Here is a 20,851-nt window from a genome sequence, read left to right as displayed (position 1 = left end):
GAGCAAAGAATTGAGTTAATCCAATTTGTGTCTCTTTATAGCTATACTTGTCAGTCAACAAGAAATGTGACTTTAGGATAAGCAATGCCAAGTCTATGCTAAAGCCTGAAAAAAAATCAGAAGGAAAAATTAAATCCTGGCTTCCCAGACAGAAGACATTTCAGTGCTCTGGAATATGGGAAGGAACAAATGGAACTGTGGAAGGAAAGGTGGGAGAAAGAAACATTCAAAAAATTGCTCTAGCAAGCAAGAAGGTAAAACTGTAAATAGTGCGGAGCTTCTCTTTCTAGAAGGAGTGAGTTACAGGGAAATGAGACTGCTCTGGAGGAAGATATAGTTTGGTCTAATTTGCTTGTCACTTGATAAATTTAAACACTGAGGACAAGAGATTCTTGTACACAGTATTCTCCCGGTTTGCTGTACTGTGTTCTGATGGTCACCCTTTCACAAGTCTCAGCAGATCTGTTATGTTATTGTAGGCTAAGACTACATTGGGCTATTATTTTGCAGCAACCAGTGATAGATTCATACCTTAATTATGCATGTTAGTCAGAAAGCTCAGATGGTCTGGATTTCCTGAACATTCTTGTAAAATACAAAATGCAGGTGAACACCAGAGTCCTCTATACACCCTGCACCAAGCAGTCATACATCAAAATCTTTCCTCCCATAAAAGACAGTGAGAGACTTGTCCTCCTCACACCATCTCTTGAAGTCTAACTTACAAGTCCTGGTTTTCTTGCTCCTGATTTGCATGGTTTCCCTACAAGAACATCCCTGAGGCTAGAGAAGGCCAGACTCGTACAGTTATTGCAAGACCTTCAAGTTGTTGTGGGTACTGTGCTGCAAAAAAGAAGTCTTCTGGATGAGACATAGAACAAAATCCTTATAATTTATGGTCAACAAATTCTTCATAGCACTTTGTTAAGGAAGATGTGGAAACCTTACTGCTTTGTCCAATTTCCTCACCTTCTCTAACTCCCACTGCAGGTTCACAAAATAAAGATATTTTCTCCATGTCCTTCTTTAGTGTTGTTTGTCCCACTGAAAGCAGTGTTATTTGGGATAAAATAATTCTTATATCTACAACCCTTGGAATGTATCTACTTGTAAAATATCTTGGCAGGAAAGGCATTGCAGGAATGTTAAGGATATTATCGTTAAGACTACCTATAACCAGTTTGCTCAATTCTTCTCTCTCGGGATAGCCATTTGAATAAGTGATTAGTCATTGAAACTTTGAATTAGTTTTGTGTATTATAACTTTACTGAATAGTTCATTTTCCTCTGCTATGGATAACACAAAGACACTTTCTAAAAAGACAGTGCACTGATTCTAATCAGATTCTTATACCCTGGTGGCTCTGCAGACCATTTTCTAATAGAATAGAGGCATGGCCTATGGAGCTAAAATAGAATAGGCTATTAAAAATGTTATCTCTATGGAAGCTTATAATAACAATATTTTAAAAGTTCCATGATAGAGAAGAACCCACTTAGAAAAAAGATGCATTAAGTCAGAGTCACTGCCACTCATGAAAAGCTTCCAGTGAGAGAGAGTGATCTCTAGAATGAAGGTGGTGTATCCAGGAAAACAGATGCTTCTGTAATGACATAATTAGGTAGATTCGATGACAACTTAAAAAAATCATGTAATAATAAGTAAAGACTGATGTTTGTTTTATCTGATCTCAAACTGGCTGTATAATTATAATAGTCATACTTGGGATTCTTTAAATATGTTACTTACGAGCAAAGCCTAAAAGCATACAAGCAATAGCATAACAAGTCTAAAAAGTAATTTTCTGCATTTTGATGCTCATTTGTTTCACTTGAGCCATGTGCTGTGTTGGCAAGTCTCCAACCAAGTGCTAGTTTGTATCAACAGGCCCTACCAGATCCTCAAAAAGAGAACAGCTGCATATTTCATCTCGCATTGTCATGGCATAATCGCACTTCAGCACCGTAAGATTGTAGTTTAGTATGTGCTGCTGTCAGTGTTAAACTGGAAAGAACTTTGTTGATCCCGTCAGGTATGACGATAGCACAAAGTGAGGGACTTTTACCACACAGAGATCTTCAAAGTGCCCCAGTTCTTCTCTGTAGTCTGGTAAAATAAACAATTCGCCAGAGAGATTTCTTTCTCTTCAAATAACACTATTTGCCTTTTTCTAGTTGCAAGTATTTGTGAAATTAAGTTAACAATGCTTTGCCGAAATGGCCCATTGAATACCCACATCAATATATTCACTATATTCACTGATCCTTCCACGGTCATCATCTAGCATCTGGGGAAAAGCTCACAATATTCTTTTATCTTCACGTATGTCTTAGATACTTCAACAGATGCGGTGAATGTGAGATAAAACTCCCTATGAAAAATGTTAAGTATCTTGAACAAATTAAGTGCGTGTGCCTAACAATACACATCCATATATCAATATTGGGCTATCACCTGCCCTTACTATAGAACTGTTTGCTCATTCATATAAGATCTGCTCAGAAATTCATAGCACATTTTGGTCCATTACTGTCAGAAAGCCTCATGGTTATTGAATGTTGTCCCTTCTCAAGGCTATGTCCTTACAGCGGTGTCAGGCCCAGGGTACTTACTTTCCTAAGCAGAAATTTGGCAGTACGCCCTTTTGTAGCTGGGTAACAGTTCCTGGGTAACCATCAGGATTACTTCAACATGTTCAACTAGGATTTAGTTACTGAAGGAGTTTTGCTAGAGAGGCTAATTAGAAAGATCCAAACCACACTTATTTAATAGCAAAATATTATCTGTTCACTAATTCAAAGAAACAAAGATTGCAGGTCCAGCTGTTAACGCAAAAAATAATAGTTTTCTTTTATATGCATGTTCTCAGTCTAAACTTCCACACTCCATAATTTACATAAATCCAGATTAGTGTCCCTCCTCTCAGGAGGAACAGCCTACGTTGCTTGCAGCACATTCTTTCTGTCTGTGAGTCTTCCCAGCCTGTCAGCTCTGTAATTGACACATTCTGGGAAACCTCTCTTGGCTCACCCAAAGCTCCCTCCCTTTTCTAGTTCTTTGAGGTTTTAGGCTTCTTTGATCCCGCACTTAGCCTTGGGAAGAGTACCCATTCTAGCCTGGATGGAGCCAGCTCATTAGCTTTTCTCCAAGTGATGACCCAGCCATTATCTTAACTACTTTGAAGCCATGTATCTGAAGCTATTCTTATCATCTGTGTCATTGTTTTACATTTCCTCTTTGGTCCTTTAACAACCCCTTTATAGTTCGCTTTGATTTAACTCTCTCCACGCAGGCAGGAAGCAACATTGAGTTGAATAGGGAAACATTTATAACAGCAATGAACCAGCTTAACACACAAAATGTATTCCTGATGAGAAAAACATATTTTCTTTTTTTTCCAACACCTGTTTCATCTTCCCTCTGAAATGATGAAATCAGATAGGTAAGTGGGAGTGCTGAATGACTTCCATTAAATTGGACTATGTCTGAAAATAGACAGATGCATGCATATGAGCTGGAAGACCAGAGTAAGACCCTTTTATTTTCTTTTCTCTGCATACATGTATGTATAGTCAAATTCTGTGGTCCCTCTTAAAGCATTGTAAGACTCTCATAAAGCCATAATTATACACAAATCATCAATCAGTAAATTTTCTCAAAAAATCCCAACACTTCTGTTAAATCAGGATCAGGAATTCTAGCAAGTCCTTTTTTTGGATTCAGTTTTGAAGATGTATGCAGTCCTTTCTCAGGCAATCTTCTTATACTGAAAAACCAAAGCAGGTCAGCAAAACAGCCACAAGGAAGACCTATCTGACTCAGAAAGAACAAGAATAATGTCTGAGTTTTAGAAGATCTCAGCATCACCTGCCTTCCCCCTACTCCACTTAAAATCAACTATAAAACTCCCAGCAAGTCCATGGAAGAAAATTTAAGACAATGTCAAGGTATTCTGAAAACACCTTCCAAAATCTTTAAGAAACTACAGCAATTTGCAATGTTATCTTTAGGTGTGAAGAAGGCATTAGCATATCTATAACATGATCTGATATTTTGTCACTGTTGTTTTTCTAGATAATTTAATTACAAGAAACATGAGTTATTTTCACAGATTTGGTCTAATTAAAATTAAATACGAGCCAGATGGTTTGTAAACATTTTGAAAGTGCAGGTTATCGACTTTAAAAAGTGCAAAAGTCACAGGTAGGTAGTGCGCCATATCTAATGAAGTTTGACACAGGATACTGTGAAAGTTTTGCAATGAGGTGTTCTTTGTGGCAGAAATTTAAATGAACAATGCCTTATGATGAAGACTAATTTAGACAACTGGCAGTGCAGATTATATGCTAGGCTCCAAATGTGACAAGTTGGTTTGGGTACAGTGCTTTATCAACAGATCATTCAAGAAACAGTAGCATGTAGAAAGCTCATAGAAGAGATTGAAAAGATATTTTATTGATATTTGGTGAGATAAGAAAGCTAAAGTGCAATAAAATAGTAGGTAAGTAAAACAGGCACTGACAGTAGTATTCTTTCTGGACACTGGTCTTGGGCAAGATATTTCAACTATCAGAATGACACTTTGCTTTGTTTGTAAACAATTTAGGCATGTAAGGATGGAAAAGGAAAAAGATATATGTCACCTCTAAAGATCCAATCTCAATTTGCATGCAAAATCACCAGAGAAACTTCCTATGTTTGCTTTTAATATTACATATTATCTTTGCTGTTAGAATGTATATTAATCCACCTAAAGGTGAGGAACCAAGAGAAACAATTGAGAGGAGGTGAAGGAAAATGGCTCTAAACAAGGCATTCCTAAGCAAACCACTGGGGCTTACGAGACTGTAGCAGAACTTGCTCTGAAGTGTAACTCAGTACATTGCAGAGACTATTTAATTTTTTTGGACATATTGAAGAAAAATTCCTGGAGTTAAGAACTAAAGGATTCTAACGAGGTTCAATTCTTTCTTTCTCCCTGTCTTTTTCACTGAGGAACAGCTGTAGAGAAGCTATGTCAGCATCTCAGACTAACACAGGAAAGCAATCTGAAGAACCTAGGTCAATGCACTATACTATCCTTTTTTGATGAATGTGTCCTTCCCTGTACATCAGGCTTGGACAGAGGGCTGAGTGAATGGCAAATTACTATCATCATCATGGTGGCTAGTCATGAAGAAAATGGCTTTCTGATTTTACTAATTTACTTTTCTCTCTGCCCCCAAATGACAGTTTTAGTTTATCACATCATCTTAGTTCTGACATGTTTTCTTCCCTCTATGGATTAAGCATATTAGCTATGCAACAACTGTCTGAAACTTCTACAGTGGCTGAGTTCAAGATTCAAGATGCTCTCTAGGGCTAGGTAAAGAAGGCAGAATAGACTCTTAATTCATCCTGGGCCTTATGCCTCTCCAAAAGAAGACAGAATATGGTGGTAGTTATATAAGGCCCTACAGAAAAAAAAATAGAACATGAGCATTACAACAATTTCTAAAGTGCAAACATTAAACAGTAGCTTCTATTTAGCTTATAGTGTTTTCTCACCTCCTCACTTCAGTTACAGTTCTCCCACATTTAATTAGCTCCCTCCAACTGGATACTATATCACGTCATACTTAATGAATGATCTGTATCAGATGTTAGCTCTACCTCCAGCAAATACATACTTGTTTTATTTATGGATAATACTGTCGCAGTGATAAAAGAATGCAGAGTCCCTAGGAAACACACTTTTTCATAACAGAGAATAGATTTTTAAACACAAGGACAAAAATACACAGTACCCAAACCCCCAGTTTTAAATGACTAAAAGGCTTCAGAGAAATGCCTATGGGAATGAAGTACTATTTGCAACTTACTTAAAACTATCTTCTCCAATGTTTTTTCCAATGTGTTAATGGCTCAGGGAATTTAATTTACATACAAAAGTACAAAGTGGAAAGCAGTTTCATTTGAACACATGTAGTATTTTTCTGGATATATTAGGGTATATTGCACGTGCTTCAAATGAAGATATATGAGGAACATACAAGTAAGAGTTCATTAAATTCTTTTACTAAATAACAAACAATCGTGTTTAACTTGAAGGTTTTCATGTTCAAAGAGATCCTACTTTCATCTTCTAAGTCTCTAAAGAAGGCTGCAGGAGAAAAGGCTCAAGTAATGTACCTTTGCTTTTCTTTAACTTGAAGGACAGTAAAAATCCTTCCAGACAAAGCTTATTTCCCTTCTTTCTTTCTTCTACAGAAAGAATATGCATATTTCATCACATTTTCTTCTTAAACTCTTTCACACCTACCAGGAGATGTCTGTACTCCATCAACATGTGGTCTACTAACTGAAAAATAATCACTATATTTAAATAATTTCCATAACAAGGAAACAAAGAAAATAAATACTGTTTTGGGAACTGTTGATGTCCAAGCATTTCACATTTAGAATTATATTTCCAGGGTTCTGCACATGAAATCATTTTGAAGAAAAGACACAGCTACTTACATCCATCAGCTATGTAGGAAATGTGTCGACCATTTTACACGAGGAAAGAAACAGAATTTTTGAGAGACCACTTGATGTACCTTACAGGCTGCTATGTATCAGTGGACAACACTGATTGGCCAAGACAGTGCAACAGAAGTGATACTGATCACTTCTGATCACTGAATTCGGATCTAAGGATGAATAATTTTAGGCTGAGAATTTCAGCACCACAAGGTGCGCCTATTGCTATTGAATTAATAAGAGCAGGAAGTCTCACTGCCCTGGACAGATCTGGGTATCTCGGTGTTCTTGCCCAGAAGATGTGAATAAAACAGCTATGATGTCATGGATATTTTCTTTTACTCTTTACAGTTGCTGTCACAGGAATTTTTTTATCTTGCTTATAATAAAACTCAGTCCCCATAGTCCATTCGCTGAGATCACTGCGTTATGCCTGTAACAGTAGTACAAGGTGATGATGGATTTAACTGAGTCCCCACTAACTGACAGACAGGTGAACATTTTGAAAATGGCTTAGTCACCTCTTCATCAGCTTTTTTTTTCTTAGAATGACATTAAGTCATAAGTAAATAAAAAAACCCCTGACACTTAGTGATTCTCTAAAGAGTAATACTAGTAGTTGCATCATTACCATGACACCTCATACACCATTTGTTAGTTTAAAGAGTAGTAATAGAAAGAACTGTTGGAACAGAGAGTGAGTTTTTCAACTTGACTTGTCGTTTTTAATTTCATTAAAAGAAGTTTTGAAACAATATGAGCCCATACTTTTTGTTTGATCTTTTTATATATTAATGTTTGCAAGTAGAATACTCAAGATAAACTAATTGAGAAAAGCTTTAAATCTCATATCAGTGCCTGAAGATTTTAGGAGCTGGCTCTAGAAAATGGTATTGGCCTATTAATAAATATCAAGGACATTTTTTTCACAGTTCTGTTAAATGCTAAATGTTCCCATTAGATGAAAGTGTATTATTTTGCAGTCAGAAGGGTGTTAACCTTTTAGTTGTATGGGAACAATAATAAATTGATCCTCTTCTAACATGGTTTATCAGGTAATGATGGTATTTTAATAAATAACAGTGAGCTCTTTATTCAACAGTACATAAAACATAACTAGAATTTTGTTTAATGACTCATAACAGTAATTCCTTATTTTGCTGCCTTTTTTTTCCTGTAATTCCCTGACCTATTGTCCCTGGTATGCATAAGATACTTATGTGTAATCCTTAAAAAGTGAGATTTATCATCATGTCTTTGAAGTACAAAGGATCACAAGCCTCTTTCCTGATGGCTAAGATATATTTTTCAAGTCAGTGCACAATTTGTAAGTGTTTCTTTTCTTGTTCACAGACCACCAATGTCATTGTACTCCGCACACAATAATTTACTAGTGCTCACCATCTGTGGACAGCTGTAGGATAGGATCAGAAGGCAAAGGAGATCTTTAGGCATGTACTTCCAGTGATTTGCCTGAGCTGTTAGCTTGTGAGCTCTCAGTATGCTATGAACTAAATAACACTGTGCTCAGAATAACCGATGACAGTGATATCTCAGACATTATCCATGTCTCTGGCAATTACTATTTTTAAAAGTAATTTCTGTATTACAAAATTAGATGTCTTTTCTAGAGTGACTAGAATCTTCAATTCTTTGCAATATCTGCAAAGAATTTCTTAGCACAAAACCACTTGCAGAAAGGCTCTCAGAGACAACAAAAAGATAATACATTAATGCAGAGGTCAGCAACATTTTCTGTCTATGTGGAACTATCTGGGAGTATCAGTTTTCCACGAAACTGATCCAAGGTCCATGTAGTACAATGAAAACATTTTTTTTTTTTACTGTGATGTACTTTGGGCAAATACTGCTGACCTATAAGGAGTGTCCACATCAGAAAAATCACATTTAGGAACAGACAATAAAGGTACCAGTCTTAACAAGCAAGAAATGAAGGAAGAGTGTTTTTGCTTGTTTCATCTAGAGGAGACCCTTCTGATTCTAGAAGATCTGACATGTTGATAAAATCACAGAGCAATACTTCTGCCCAACGTGCTGCTATACCAATATGAAGTGGACAACTCAACCCGCCAGCTTCCCATACCCAGCAGTAAAACTTGGAAAGAAAGGGAATAGCAATAGCCGTAGGCAAGCAAAGGGGTGTTTCTGTGTATTTGTTCTCCACAAATCAATGACAACTTCAGCTTTTGAAAAATGGGAAGGGATGGTCATAATGTTTTTACCGGTCCCACTTTCTCTGGAGATGGGTAGAAGAATCCAATCTGAGCCTACTGCTGCTCTTGCTAGTGGAAGATACAAGGGAAGAAAATTAGTAAAATTGGCATCTACAGTGATGTTTGGGAAATCACTGTTCTTATGTTATCTGATTGCTGAATTCTTCTGGCCTCTCTGCAGCTGTAGTTCTGCATAAAAGCAGATAAGCTGCAGTGTTATGAGCAAAGGTTTAACAAATAATAGCCTAGAATGTATTTATTTCCATCTGCAAATGTATACATCTTGCTATTCGAATTTGCATAATGAAAAGTATATTAGAATCCAGATGCACATCAACTTAGACATGCATTCACTCTATTGAAGGGACGAATTTTGATGCCTCAGTTACAGACCTGATTTACTGTTTTTGAAAGTCAATGAAAAGTCTTGCATCCTGCTCACATGGTATAGATCTTAACCTATTAGTAATCCCATTTTCTTACATCCCAAACCATCATTTTTAAGAGAGGAAGTGTATCAGTAAGAAGATTTTAAATAATTTCTTAATGCAATAATGAAATTCGTTTTGTCCTTTTCCCCACTATCCAAAGACTGGAATGATTCACTTTATTTTCAATGAAGTTTAACATCTACCATATCAAAAAGATATTCAATATTACAATGGAAGCTTCATTTTTACTTTGTCCCATAGTAGCAGAATATCAGCACCAGCATTTTCAGATTGTTTGACATACTCTGTGTGCAAGAGCTCTTTGCATACAATGTGATGTATTTGTTAATGCACCTTTACAAACTTTATCAGGATGCAAGATGATGTCAGTATTGACTAATGCCATACATTTTTTTCTGTTGCCAGATGCACATGGAAGTTTTCTGTTTCTTTAATATAAATTCATAGAGATGACAGTATGATGACACTAAAGGCATCCGAGCTAAGCCTGTGGATGCAATTACATGCAGTGAATCTGACAGCGGGGTGTGGAGTGCATCAAAATAACGCATCATAGTTAGGAGATAAACTGCAAACTTAGATGCTAACACAACCAAGAAATCTGGAATGAGGCAACTATCTGTATCTGGAAAGGAAGATCTGGAAAAGAAATCAGAAAGAAAAATTTCTGGTTGTGCAATAACAGAAAAAAGAAGTTGCAAGGAAGAAAAGAGAGAATCACAGATTAATAATGCTCATTCATTGAGAAGCAACTGGCTATGAGAACTCTACACACTACCTTTGAATTCACTTGCAGGTACCCAGGGTTAACTGGGACAATACAAGATCATTTCCCAGGTGTTCAGGTTAAAAATACACTCAGAACATTTAAAGTCCAGATAAGAGTAACTCTTAAACTGCTACCCTGGGAAAGTAGTACCCTCTTTTCATCCAGCTCCTTTTTCCACATCTCCTTTTTCCTTTCCCTTCTCCATAAAACAGTACACAACAGCCCCAAGTTAATTTTCTTGGCCAAATCCCGAAGAAGTATAAGTAAAATGTCTGCATTAGATTCTTATCTCTGCTTGTGGGTGACAGTCTGAACAGGAACTCCAGTGGCCTTGAGTACACTCTCATACTCCAGGTTATGCTTCAGAGATTTGGCACATCTACTTACGACTCTCTTCTGCCCTTTTCTGAGTCCTTTACCTTCTAATTTGCTAAACCCACAGCCTTTCACGTCAGGGATTACAGCAAGGGCTTACATGACCACAACATCTCTGTGTGGCTGAACAAAAATAGTCCTTGACCATAATTTCTTTGTAGCATGAGGATCACAGCATGGAAATTTTGGGAAGAAGTGTTCCAAAACAACTCTTGAAACCTCAGATTTGGACCATTTTAGTCTCCTTGCATTTTTCAAATTTAATACATGAAAGAATATTTTGTAACCCCTCTGGTAGTCACAAGCATTGTAAAATTCCAGTCTTGGGACACAACTCAGAAGTTGTTTCAGATACAGTATTTGATAAATTAGTTCATATGTTTGCACAGCTTTTCATAAAAATATTTTGCTAGCTGTTTCAGTCCACTTATGATTTGTCACTGTGCTACTCCAAAAACCATATCCTTTTTGTATCTTTTTATACTGTGGGGTAAGATGGAATAACATCGCTATTCTGATTTTGTACCACACTATGTGTATTCTTCATGGGTGTAAAAGATTACATTAATTATTAGAGAAGCCATTCCTAGTTTGAATTCCCTCAGCCAGAAAATATTATTTGTTCAACTGGGTAATAAATTTTAATATAATAAAACCCATTTGCTCATCATTTTAATAATGGCTGGTGTGTCTGACATGACAGAAAACAACTGCATACGGACAAGCACAAGAAAGCCTCCAGCTGCTTAAAACAGCTATCTCAACATCAGAAAACGAATGGAGCTTTATAAAATAACATGCTTTATCTGCAGCTGTACTACAGGGCCCTCTGCCTGCAATTCACGGTAATAATGGAATAAACATAGGTCAGTAAAATTATCCCCCCATTAGTTCTAGTGGTGTAAGCTGCATAATTGACATGTTAGGTTTTCGCTATTGTTTAAAAACCTTTTTAGGAGCAAGTGGCAAGTGGGTATTATTTACCACTCACTCTGGGTTCCTAACAAGGTCAGACAGATCTCCTAACCTTGTCAGGTGGCAAAGCCATCTGGCTCGATCTAGGTCTGATCTGATTTCTCTTTCATAAACTAAACTCCACAGTCCCTTGAAAGAGAGACAATAGCCTTTTCAATGGCCTGAGCCCTTTCACCCTTTGTTTCCCTGTTTAAATAATATATGTCTCTTTGGTCTTTTGGCACGAATGCTTGACCTTGTAAATGTGACCATTCACAGTGCTCTGCAGTGCTGGAATGTGCTTTCATAATACTGGAAGGCTTCTTTATATTATCGAAGGCAAATGTTTGTTTATGAAAGTTGAAGTAAAACATTCACATGATCAAAAGAGAAATGAACAGGCACCTGGAATGCACAGTAAAAAGATCCCTCCTAAGAGGAAACGTCTCTCATTTCAGCTACTGTTCTGAATCCAATTAGGACAGATGAAAACACCTCTCTCAGTTAACTCTAAAATTAGAAAAAGAACAGGAACTATGAAAAAATTTGACAGTTAATATCCTAACAATTTGCTCTCCTGTATTTGTGAACTGCTCATACACTGCTGCCAATAGTTATATTAGTCCGTTATAATAGTTGCAGAAAGGATTCTTTTGACCTTTCCTTGTGCTATGGGGGACAGACCTGTTTCTTCTTCCCTTCTTGTCTGCTTCTGCCTTCTCATCTGCCTGCTCACAGCTGTGTCTCCCTTGCACTGGCTATGGTGTTTTTTTGGAATCTTCACTGAACTGATTTAATTTGTCAGCCAAGCAGAAAAGTATTTGCATTTTCTTTATCAGCTTTTTTTTTCTGCTGCTCATGTGAGCTGAATGATTTTAGTGGGGGCCCACTGAACATCAGTCTAAGTGGAAGGGAACCAGAAGGGACATGCAGCAGGGAGGAGGTAAATAAAAGCAGTGAAACTGGTACAGAAATATAGTGGGAAACAAAGTCGTGGGGTGTTAAGATTTGCTGTCCTGCAAGGTGTGAGGAGAGGACACAGTGACTGCTGCAGCTGCAAGGAGAAGCCAACCCTTCTGCCCCTTTTCCTGGGACTAGTTCCCACCACTCATCCAGCTGGAGCTTTCCTCCTGCTATAGCAACAGCTATACAGCATAAGCAAAGCAAGTGGCCAGGCTGGGGTCTTTCGCTGCACCTCCAGCAACCATCAATCTGTTGCTAAAGGCAGTTGCCTGCTTTGTGGCTCTAGGTAGTTGGTCTGCTTAGAGCCAGCCACGTTCAGCAGCTTCAGTGCTGTACACATTAACAACCTCTAACACGGACAAACTAAAGACATAGTTTGACTAAGCATCCTTTGCCTTAGATAATACAGTAATTCTATAGGTCTGAAATTCAGGAGATGATTGTCGTAATTTTCCTGCTATAAAGGAACACCAGTCCCTTTATTCATACAGCTTGTATAAAGCCAAGAAACTTGTTTCCCTACACATTTCTCACCACCTACTACAATCTCCAGTGTAAACCTATGTTTTTTCTTTTCCACTTTAAAATATTACTCTCTCTGGTCACTGAGTCAATGCACCAAAATTATTCCTCTCTCTTTATACTCCTCTACCCTTTCTTTCCACAGTTAGAGGCAATTAAAAGTCTGACCTAGAAGAAAGTACTTAACTACCATTGAGTGTGAATAGCTTCTCACTTTGAATTACCATTAAGCTTCTTAATAAGGTACTGTAGGTAATATTAACCTCCGTCGGAATGTCTTAAAAGGTATAGGCACTTTTCACTATCATAAATTAAACCAAATAAAACTTCCTTTCTTTCATATGGCTATTTTATGGGATTGGTGTTATTTATATTAAGCAGCTATCTAAATGCTCAAACTACATACTGATAGCTTAAGCAGTGGATGTTTTTCCTCTTCTGTTAATATCAAATACATTCAATTTGTTCACTGAAATACAGTTCTGATATTCCTAGCACATCAGATTCAATCTGCACTAAATAGAACTCTTACTTCACAACATGACTGAATTGTGGTCTTGGAACAACGCATGTGCAGAATTTTGAGATTACTCTCTCTAGTGTTGATAATTGCTAAGGCTGAGAAATTAAACTGGAAGAAGATTAAAGGTAGTCATGCTCTCTTCCCAGTGTTTCTTCATCTGAAGTTTATAACCAGCCCTAACTGCTACAGCACCTGCCAGCTTCACAACAGAATCTCTGCAGTATCTGACAGTATAAGGAAAAGCTGTTACTTTCTATAATGTAGAGAACTCTTTCACAGAGAAAGTAAAGTCCAGGTTCTTTTAATGTGGTACCCAAATGGAACTAAGATCCTGAAATATTTTTGAAGCTTTCTTTTTAGCAAACCTTTCAAATTAATAAAACTTGTGTAGCTAAGAATAGTGGACAAAGCAATAACCTAACAAGATCAATGTCTGGTTTGGTTTACTTATCCAAGCAGTGAGCACAGGAAATTCAGCAGAACTTGATGTTTAAAGCATTGTCACCAATCAGAAGGAAAGAACACTGTAACCTTTTGTAAATGAAATGAAAAATGTCTGCTAAATGGTATTCTAGAAGACGGTAAACACTTCAGACCTGCTACTGTCCTCCTAAATCAGGAGGTAGATTTTATAGATGTTTTGGAGAACAAGACTGAGACTGCTACCTTCTAAGGAGAAAGAAAGGGGCATTAAAAATTTCTACTGTCTGTTCTGCCAAGGAAAAACATCCCACAGACAGAGAGAGAAAAGTCCTGCACAAAAGATATGGGTATGTTATTTATAGACAGGTTACGAGTATGCAGTTAATTTTGCTTCCTCTGGATGAAAGTCGCTGTGTTTTGGAGGAGAAAATGCAGTTGATATTTGAAATCAGAACAGTGATTGAGTGTTTTGAAAGTACAACACATGCTTTCTTCGCAGAAAATTACAGAGAAGTCCAATTCCTACGCTGCTGATTGCAGGCTTTTGTGTCCAAGACTTATCTAATACAGTTTTGCACCACGCCTAGGACAAACATGTTACATCAACCTGTAGGTGCCAATGCAATATAATGATTCAATAATAATATTGACAATAAAATCGAAGTATTCTAGTATGCTGTCATATGTAGTTTTAAATGAAGCCTCATAATAAAATTAGGGAAGAGTAGCAAAAGCTCTCACGTCTTGAACCCTCTTAGAAGCAGCTGCAGCAAGGGATTCAGATTAATGCAGTTGACTACTGATTCAATTAAATGTTAGATTTACAAATGAAAAAAAATCCAGGAAATTATTTTTTTTGTTGTTATTTTTAATGAAATATTTTTTCCGTTATTATGAACCTAGGAAGTCATTGACGAAGTTTTTCTGGTATACTATCTTGTGTCTGCTTCAAAGTAAGGCATGAGGGATAGTTGTATATTGTTACAAGATAAAGTCCAAAAAAAATAGAATTCTGTAATTTATTTGGTTAAAAGGTGGCTAATACTCTGATGAATGAGGGCTTATAAAATTTCTGAAAATGCTACTGTTGTAATTTCAGATGTTGTCAATATAAATCTCCCGTATTTTTTAAATACTACTAATCTCTTCCCCTAACAGTGTCCGTGGTAAGGAGTTCCACAGACACTGCCCCTATTCATAAGCACAATTTTAAAACTGCTGTCTTGCAGTTGTATTGAATATCTCTTTGGTCTTGCATTAATTAAAAAATTAATCAAATTCTTGATTTACCTTTACACTATTGTTCATTATTTATGCCTTTTAATAATCTCTACTGCAAACCATAGTTTAACTATTAACTGTTCTTACCCTGTAGCTACTTCTGATGGCAATGTAGGGCAAAATGTAAGGTTGTCTCATTGAGCAGTTTTAATTTAGATTAATACATGTTGTTTGAACACAGTTGTGGAAATTTGGACCATTCCTACTTTGTGAACAGGGGGCAGGAGGGGAGGGGGAACAACACTCCTGATATTATATAAATCATTATGTCAGCCTTAAGTCTACATTTTTGAGCAGACAGTAAATTCAAAGCAGCTTAAAAAAGCTCATCTCTGAGTCTTTAAAAAGCTGCTTTTTGGGTTAGCAGACAAAACTGACTTCATGTACAATCTATTTCTGGCACTAAATGTGTGAGCCATAGTTCAATGGAAAGACAATCCTCAGCCCAAAATGCCAAATTTTCATCTTGGTACTATAGACAAAAGTCCTCCTATTCTGACAGTGTGATTTATCTTTGACATTCAAGGGTTAAATAAGTATGTCTGCTTTGCACATGGGCCCTATTAAACTATCAGTCAGAAGTCTTACAATTTGCTGAATGGATGCAGCCTAGAACACCAAGGATTAGCCATAGAGCTAGAAGTTCAATCTATTTCTCTTCAGACATCTTTAAGTTTATTTTCTCCTAACTCCTGTTGGCAAAGATGATCAAAAAAAGCATTGAGCACTGACAGAAGAGTTATGTGGAGAGCTTTCTGCCTTGATCTGCTCAATCTAAATAAAACACATCAATCAGGAAATTGAGTTGCTTTTCGTAACCACAAAGTTTGATGTATCTGCTACTAAGGAAGGAAGTGCAGACAGACTTACACACCCCCTCACGAGTTCCTATTGATCTCAGGGGATGTTATGAAGTGTACATCCTAACTCTGTGGATGTCAGAGGTTGCCGAGCTGTGGTCTTCAGACCACAAATATTTAATGGGAACATAACAAATGGTCTGTGGCTCATCTGTAGAGTTGTATTGCCTTTAGTTTTTAATTAAAAGTCTCATTACGGGGACAGTGATGGTGGTTTCTGCAAGAAATGTTCAGGGCTGATTGTAGTCCATTGATCCAATGACCTGCTTCTCTAAAGCTTCTTGGGTTAAGCTCTTCCCTCACTTTAACCTCTTACCCTCAATGCCAGTGATTTCTATGGGATTGGTGACACTTGCAAATCAAAATACAACCAGGTTCCTTCTGTTTCTGCCCTGATGCTCATGTAAATGAGTCTGGAGACATATTTACTGAGAGCTCAGCATGGACAGTTATCACTCTTTTCTTTTTCTTCTTCTTCTTCTTCTTACCACAGTAGCTTGGTGATTTTCAAGTTCACATAAATAATGAGACAGAATCAGAGTAGTTTAGATTGAGAGAGACCTCTGGAGGCCATCTAACACAAGCCCCTGAGACATAAAGAGTCATATCTCAGGTGATCTCAGTGTTTCTGCAGAGAACTGGAATGCTCTGGTAGAAGAACTTCATAGCCTGTTTCACGCTTACTAATTAATTAATGTATAATAAAAAGGCTGAACAGTGAACACTGTATAGTGAAGTGAATTTTGAAAGTTTTTCACTTTCTGGAGAGAATCATAAGGTATAGCTTAGCTCTACAAATATTGCATTTTATGATACGATTTAGGCACTTGAAGGAAGTTTTTGAAAGTAAACAGACAAATCAAAATATAGAAGAAAGTCTGTGGGATCTTCAGAAGGGCCAAGAGTCTGCAAGAGTTTCTGCAGCACGTGCATGTGTTCCTCAAAATCTGTTTAGATGGCTGTCTTAATCCATTAGATGCCTAAACCATTTTTAAAAATACTCCCCTATTTCTCTCTTCTTTTTTTTTTTAAAATCTGTCCCAACACAGCCAAGAGTCAGCATTCTTACTATTAAAAAGACAGCTGTATCTAAAGTGTCGTTACAAATCTCTTTGTCGCCAGTTTCCTTCATGTGATGGTGAAAAAAAGAGAGGCAGAAGTAACATCTAAAAGTTCCTACTCCTCACTAGATTATTATTATTTTTTAACTGGGACTATTTAATTGCATCTTCACCAATTTACAACAACAGTTATTGGCCGTAGTAATCAAACAGTTCCCAAAGCAATTTGAAGTCTTATACTCCTGTAAGACTGTATTTGTTTTGCAATGTTTTCTTTCCAAATAATATGCATTAGGTTGGAACATTATCCTCATTAGCCTAGGGGACTGTTGAAAAGCCGTAGTTATATGAAAGATCGAATTTCAGCATTTCAGGTCCTATTATGCTAGGTAATTAAATGAGAACCTCTGCTAATTGTACTGCATCAAAGGCTGACAACGGCTAGGAAGAAATGGCATGTTCCATTCATTAAGCAAGGATAATATGCTTGTTCTGAGCAAATAATCCATCACGATCAGAGAACGATCCGGATATTGTTTATCTGTATGCCACATTAATGAGACTCGGCGCTTTCCTATCGCTCTTGCGCAGCAGACGCGCTGGAAGCACCCGCACGGCTGCCTTCTGCGAGCCCCGGCGGAGGCACCAGGGGGCGCTGCTCGCGCTGCCAAGCGCCGCCGGGGGAGCGCGCTCGCCGCCCCAGCCCGCCGGGAAGGAGACGCCTCCTCGCTCCGGGTCCGGTGCCGGCACCGCCGTTGCGACAGACCGAGAATATGGTATTAATATGAGCATTCACATGTACAGTCACAACAGAGCTCGTACGTTGAATACAACTTCAGAGTCTCGTAATTGTTACCACGTGTTTATAGTCATGGTTGAACTCGAGCTAAGCGTCAAGGGGCGCCCCTGGATTAGCACTTCACCCTGGGCGCCGCACTTTGAAGTAGCTATCCTCCTCGGATCCATGTGTCTTGAGTATTTCAAACCCTTAACTTCAAGCAAATCAAAATATGCAGTAGTAAAATTACAAACACCTTCCAAATCTATTACATCGGTCAGAATGTTTGTTTCTTAAGTTAGTACCTACATATTAAGACAACTAATTAACATCTCAGAAAGCATACTGGAGAGTGATTCATGGTAAATATATCTAAAGCTATCAAGATATCTTGATTTATTTTACTTTATGCATCCAAATATAAGATAAGGAATAAGAGGGATCAGAAACACTTGTGAATGAATTGTTCCAATGGTTATTCATATATGTAAATACTACAATATATACACATGAAAAATGCTATATAAAACACTGGCATTATTGGTTTATAGACTTTTACTGCAGTAGAATCTAGAGATCAGAATTAGCCCATCATGGTCTTTCCCAAGAGTATGTAGACTCAGGTTATAATACTTGGATAAAATAAAGAAACAAAGAGAAGAAACATCACAGATGAAAAAATGCTGCCAGGGATTTCAGTGTTTGTTATATGAAAAAAAATACTTAGTCTTGGCTCTGTTCAAATTCTGCTCACATTTGCTTTCCACAAATGATGAAGTTGTATTTGCATTTTACGTCTCTGGAAGCTAATAGTCCCAAATGTTACTGGTAATTTGAATATTTACTACAAGTATGCACGTCTTGACAATCTGACCCTTACAGTTATTACAGTTTTGGAATTAAAAAAATTAAGGAACATGACATCACTATTTATGTAAAACAACACTGGTATTTGGCCTTAGAATACATACCAGATTTGTGGATGCTCAAAAACGTAGATGGATTCAAAAAGAATTGGAAAAATTCAGAGGAGAGAAATCCATCAAAGACGATGATACAATTGTTGGCTCAGGAATTCTCCGAGCTTCAAATCTTCAGAGCCTGGGAAAGGACTGTCGCTGCACACTTGCCCTCTTGTACTCTTCCCGAGGCATCTGTCAGAAACAAGCTAGGTGAACCTTTGGTCTGACTCAGTGGAGCCAGTATTATTATTGAGATTCTTAGCACATTGAGAAAAAAAGATCAGATTCTTTAAAAACTTCACTTATTGCAAATTTTGGAAAGGCTTTTGCATGCACATGATTTTTTTATATAAGTGCAGAAGACTAAATTTGCATCTAGCTAGTGGCATGACTTTTCTAAAGCTTTTCTAAAGCTGATGTGTCAGGTGAAGCCTTTGCAACCAGAAATTAAAATGTTGAAAAGATTCACAGATCCCTATATGCTTTTTATCAAATGCCCCATTCTAAATGATATGGCCTTTACCTTGTAGTTGCTTTCCTGGACCTGTTTCCACGAAGCTTCTCATTGATAAATTTGGCAAAGGGAGGAGTGAGAGGAAAGATACTTCCCTTATTTTACTAAATTGTCTGTGCATAGAACTAGACAATAAATACTTAAAACAACTGTTAGCCACATGGCATTTTGTCTCCATTGTTACCAAAATTTACCTCATTTTGGTAGCAGTGTTGAATGGTAGGAGGGAAGGCCACATATTTAATCCCTCTGATATAAGTGATTTGAATATCTAGTGGGTTTTTTATATACTCAGCTGTATTTTAAGGAGTGGTCTTCTGGTCAAAAAAGCCGTACCTTCAGGTCTAATACTGAAGGGTACACACCCATGGCACCCCAAATTTTTGATCCATGCAATAGATACATATTGTGTACATTGCCTACAGTCATTAGTATAACTACTAGGAAAGATCACAGTGATTAGATGAGCTGGTTCCTTTTGCGAATAATGGTATCTTGTGATCCTAAGTCCTTGTTAAGAACATTTGTCAACCAAAAAGATGACAATGCCAAGCGCTATGGTAGAAAAATACATTTTAGGTTTACTGAATATAAACCCATGCCATGCTCTCTGCATGCAGCACAAATGAGTAACTGCAAGAGATACAAGTTATATCTCTATTTCAAGGATAAATGCTGACACTGAAGTATAATAAAATCACTTTAAATGGCAATACTCCTAACTGCAAAACAAAGCATAGAAGACCGAAGAGAGATGATAATGCACCCAGCTACAAGGATGGGATAAAACTGAATGCTGAGCATTCTTGCACTCTATTCCTTTATGTGACTTCAGATCTCTGGCAGAATTTGGGGTGCACCACTCTGTTTGAACCTTGTATACAAGGAACAACACAGAATGCCATTTCGGTACGGACACTTGCAGTGAACTGGGCATGATCACATTCCAAGGATTTAAAATTCTATATTTAGAGAAAATGAGTTAAGAAAAGTATAATTCTGAATAATTTCCAATAAGTGAGCAGAGAGGCATACATTAAACAAGAAAGCTATTTATTCACCTAGTCCTATTAATTTTAAAGAATAGTAGAATATATATGTAGCTTTTTTCCTCTATGTGCCCATGCACTTGATGAAACTATTTGGTGTCATTATCCCATTATACATATAAAGACATTGAGGAATAGAGTAGGTGACTTGTTTAAGGTCACACTGAAAGACAGAGTCATTTGTATGATATAGTGCCAAGGATAACAATACATGGCAAGCTAAAACAGAGAACAAGTTAAATGGGCCTTCGAGCAGTAGACATAGTCAGTGCTAAATGATCACATCCAAAACCACTTACATGTATCAAGGACAATCTATGGTTTTGGCTAAATTACAGACTAGTGGTCAAAGACTAGTTTTCATTACAGAATGATTAAAATCAAGATTACAGGCTGCAACGCCTATTATACTCACTTATGTCATGAGTGCTAAACTGCTGGCAACATCACAGTCCCAACATCTGTTTTCTGATGTTCTATCAGATTGTTCCTTCTGACATACTTTTGCTTCCAGTCCAATCTTAGGGTTGGTTGACAGGTTTTTGATTTTCTTTTGTTATTGAATGTCTACATAGCACAAAATGAAGTTCATACTATTCATTCCCTATATTAAAGACAAATACCTT

The sequence above is a fragment of the Nyctibius grandis genome, chromosome 14 (assembly GCF_013368605.1).
Source record: "Nyctibius grandis isolate bNycGra1 chromosome 14, bNycGra1.pri, whole genome shotgun sequence".
NCBI lineage: Eukaryota > Metazoa > Chordata > Aves > Nyctibiiformes > Nyctibiidae > Nyctibius > Nyctibius grandis.
This window is presented reverse-complemented; position numbering follows the sequence as displayed.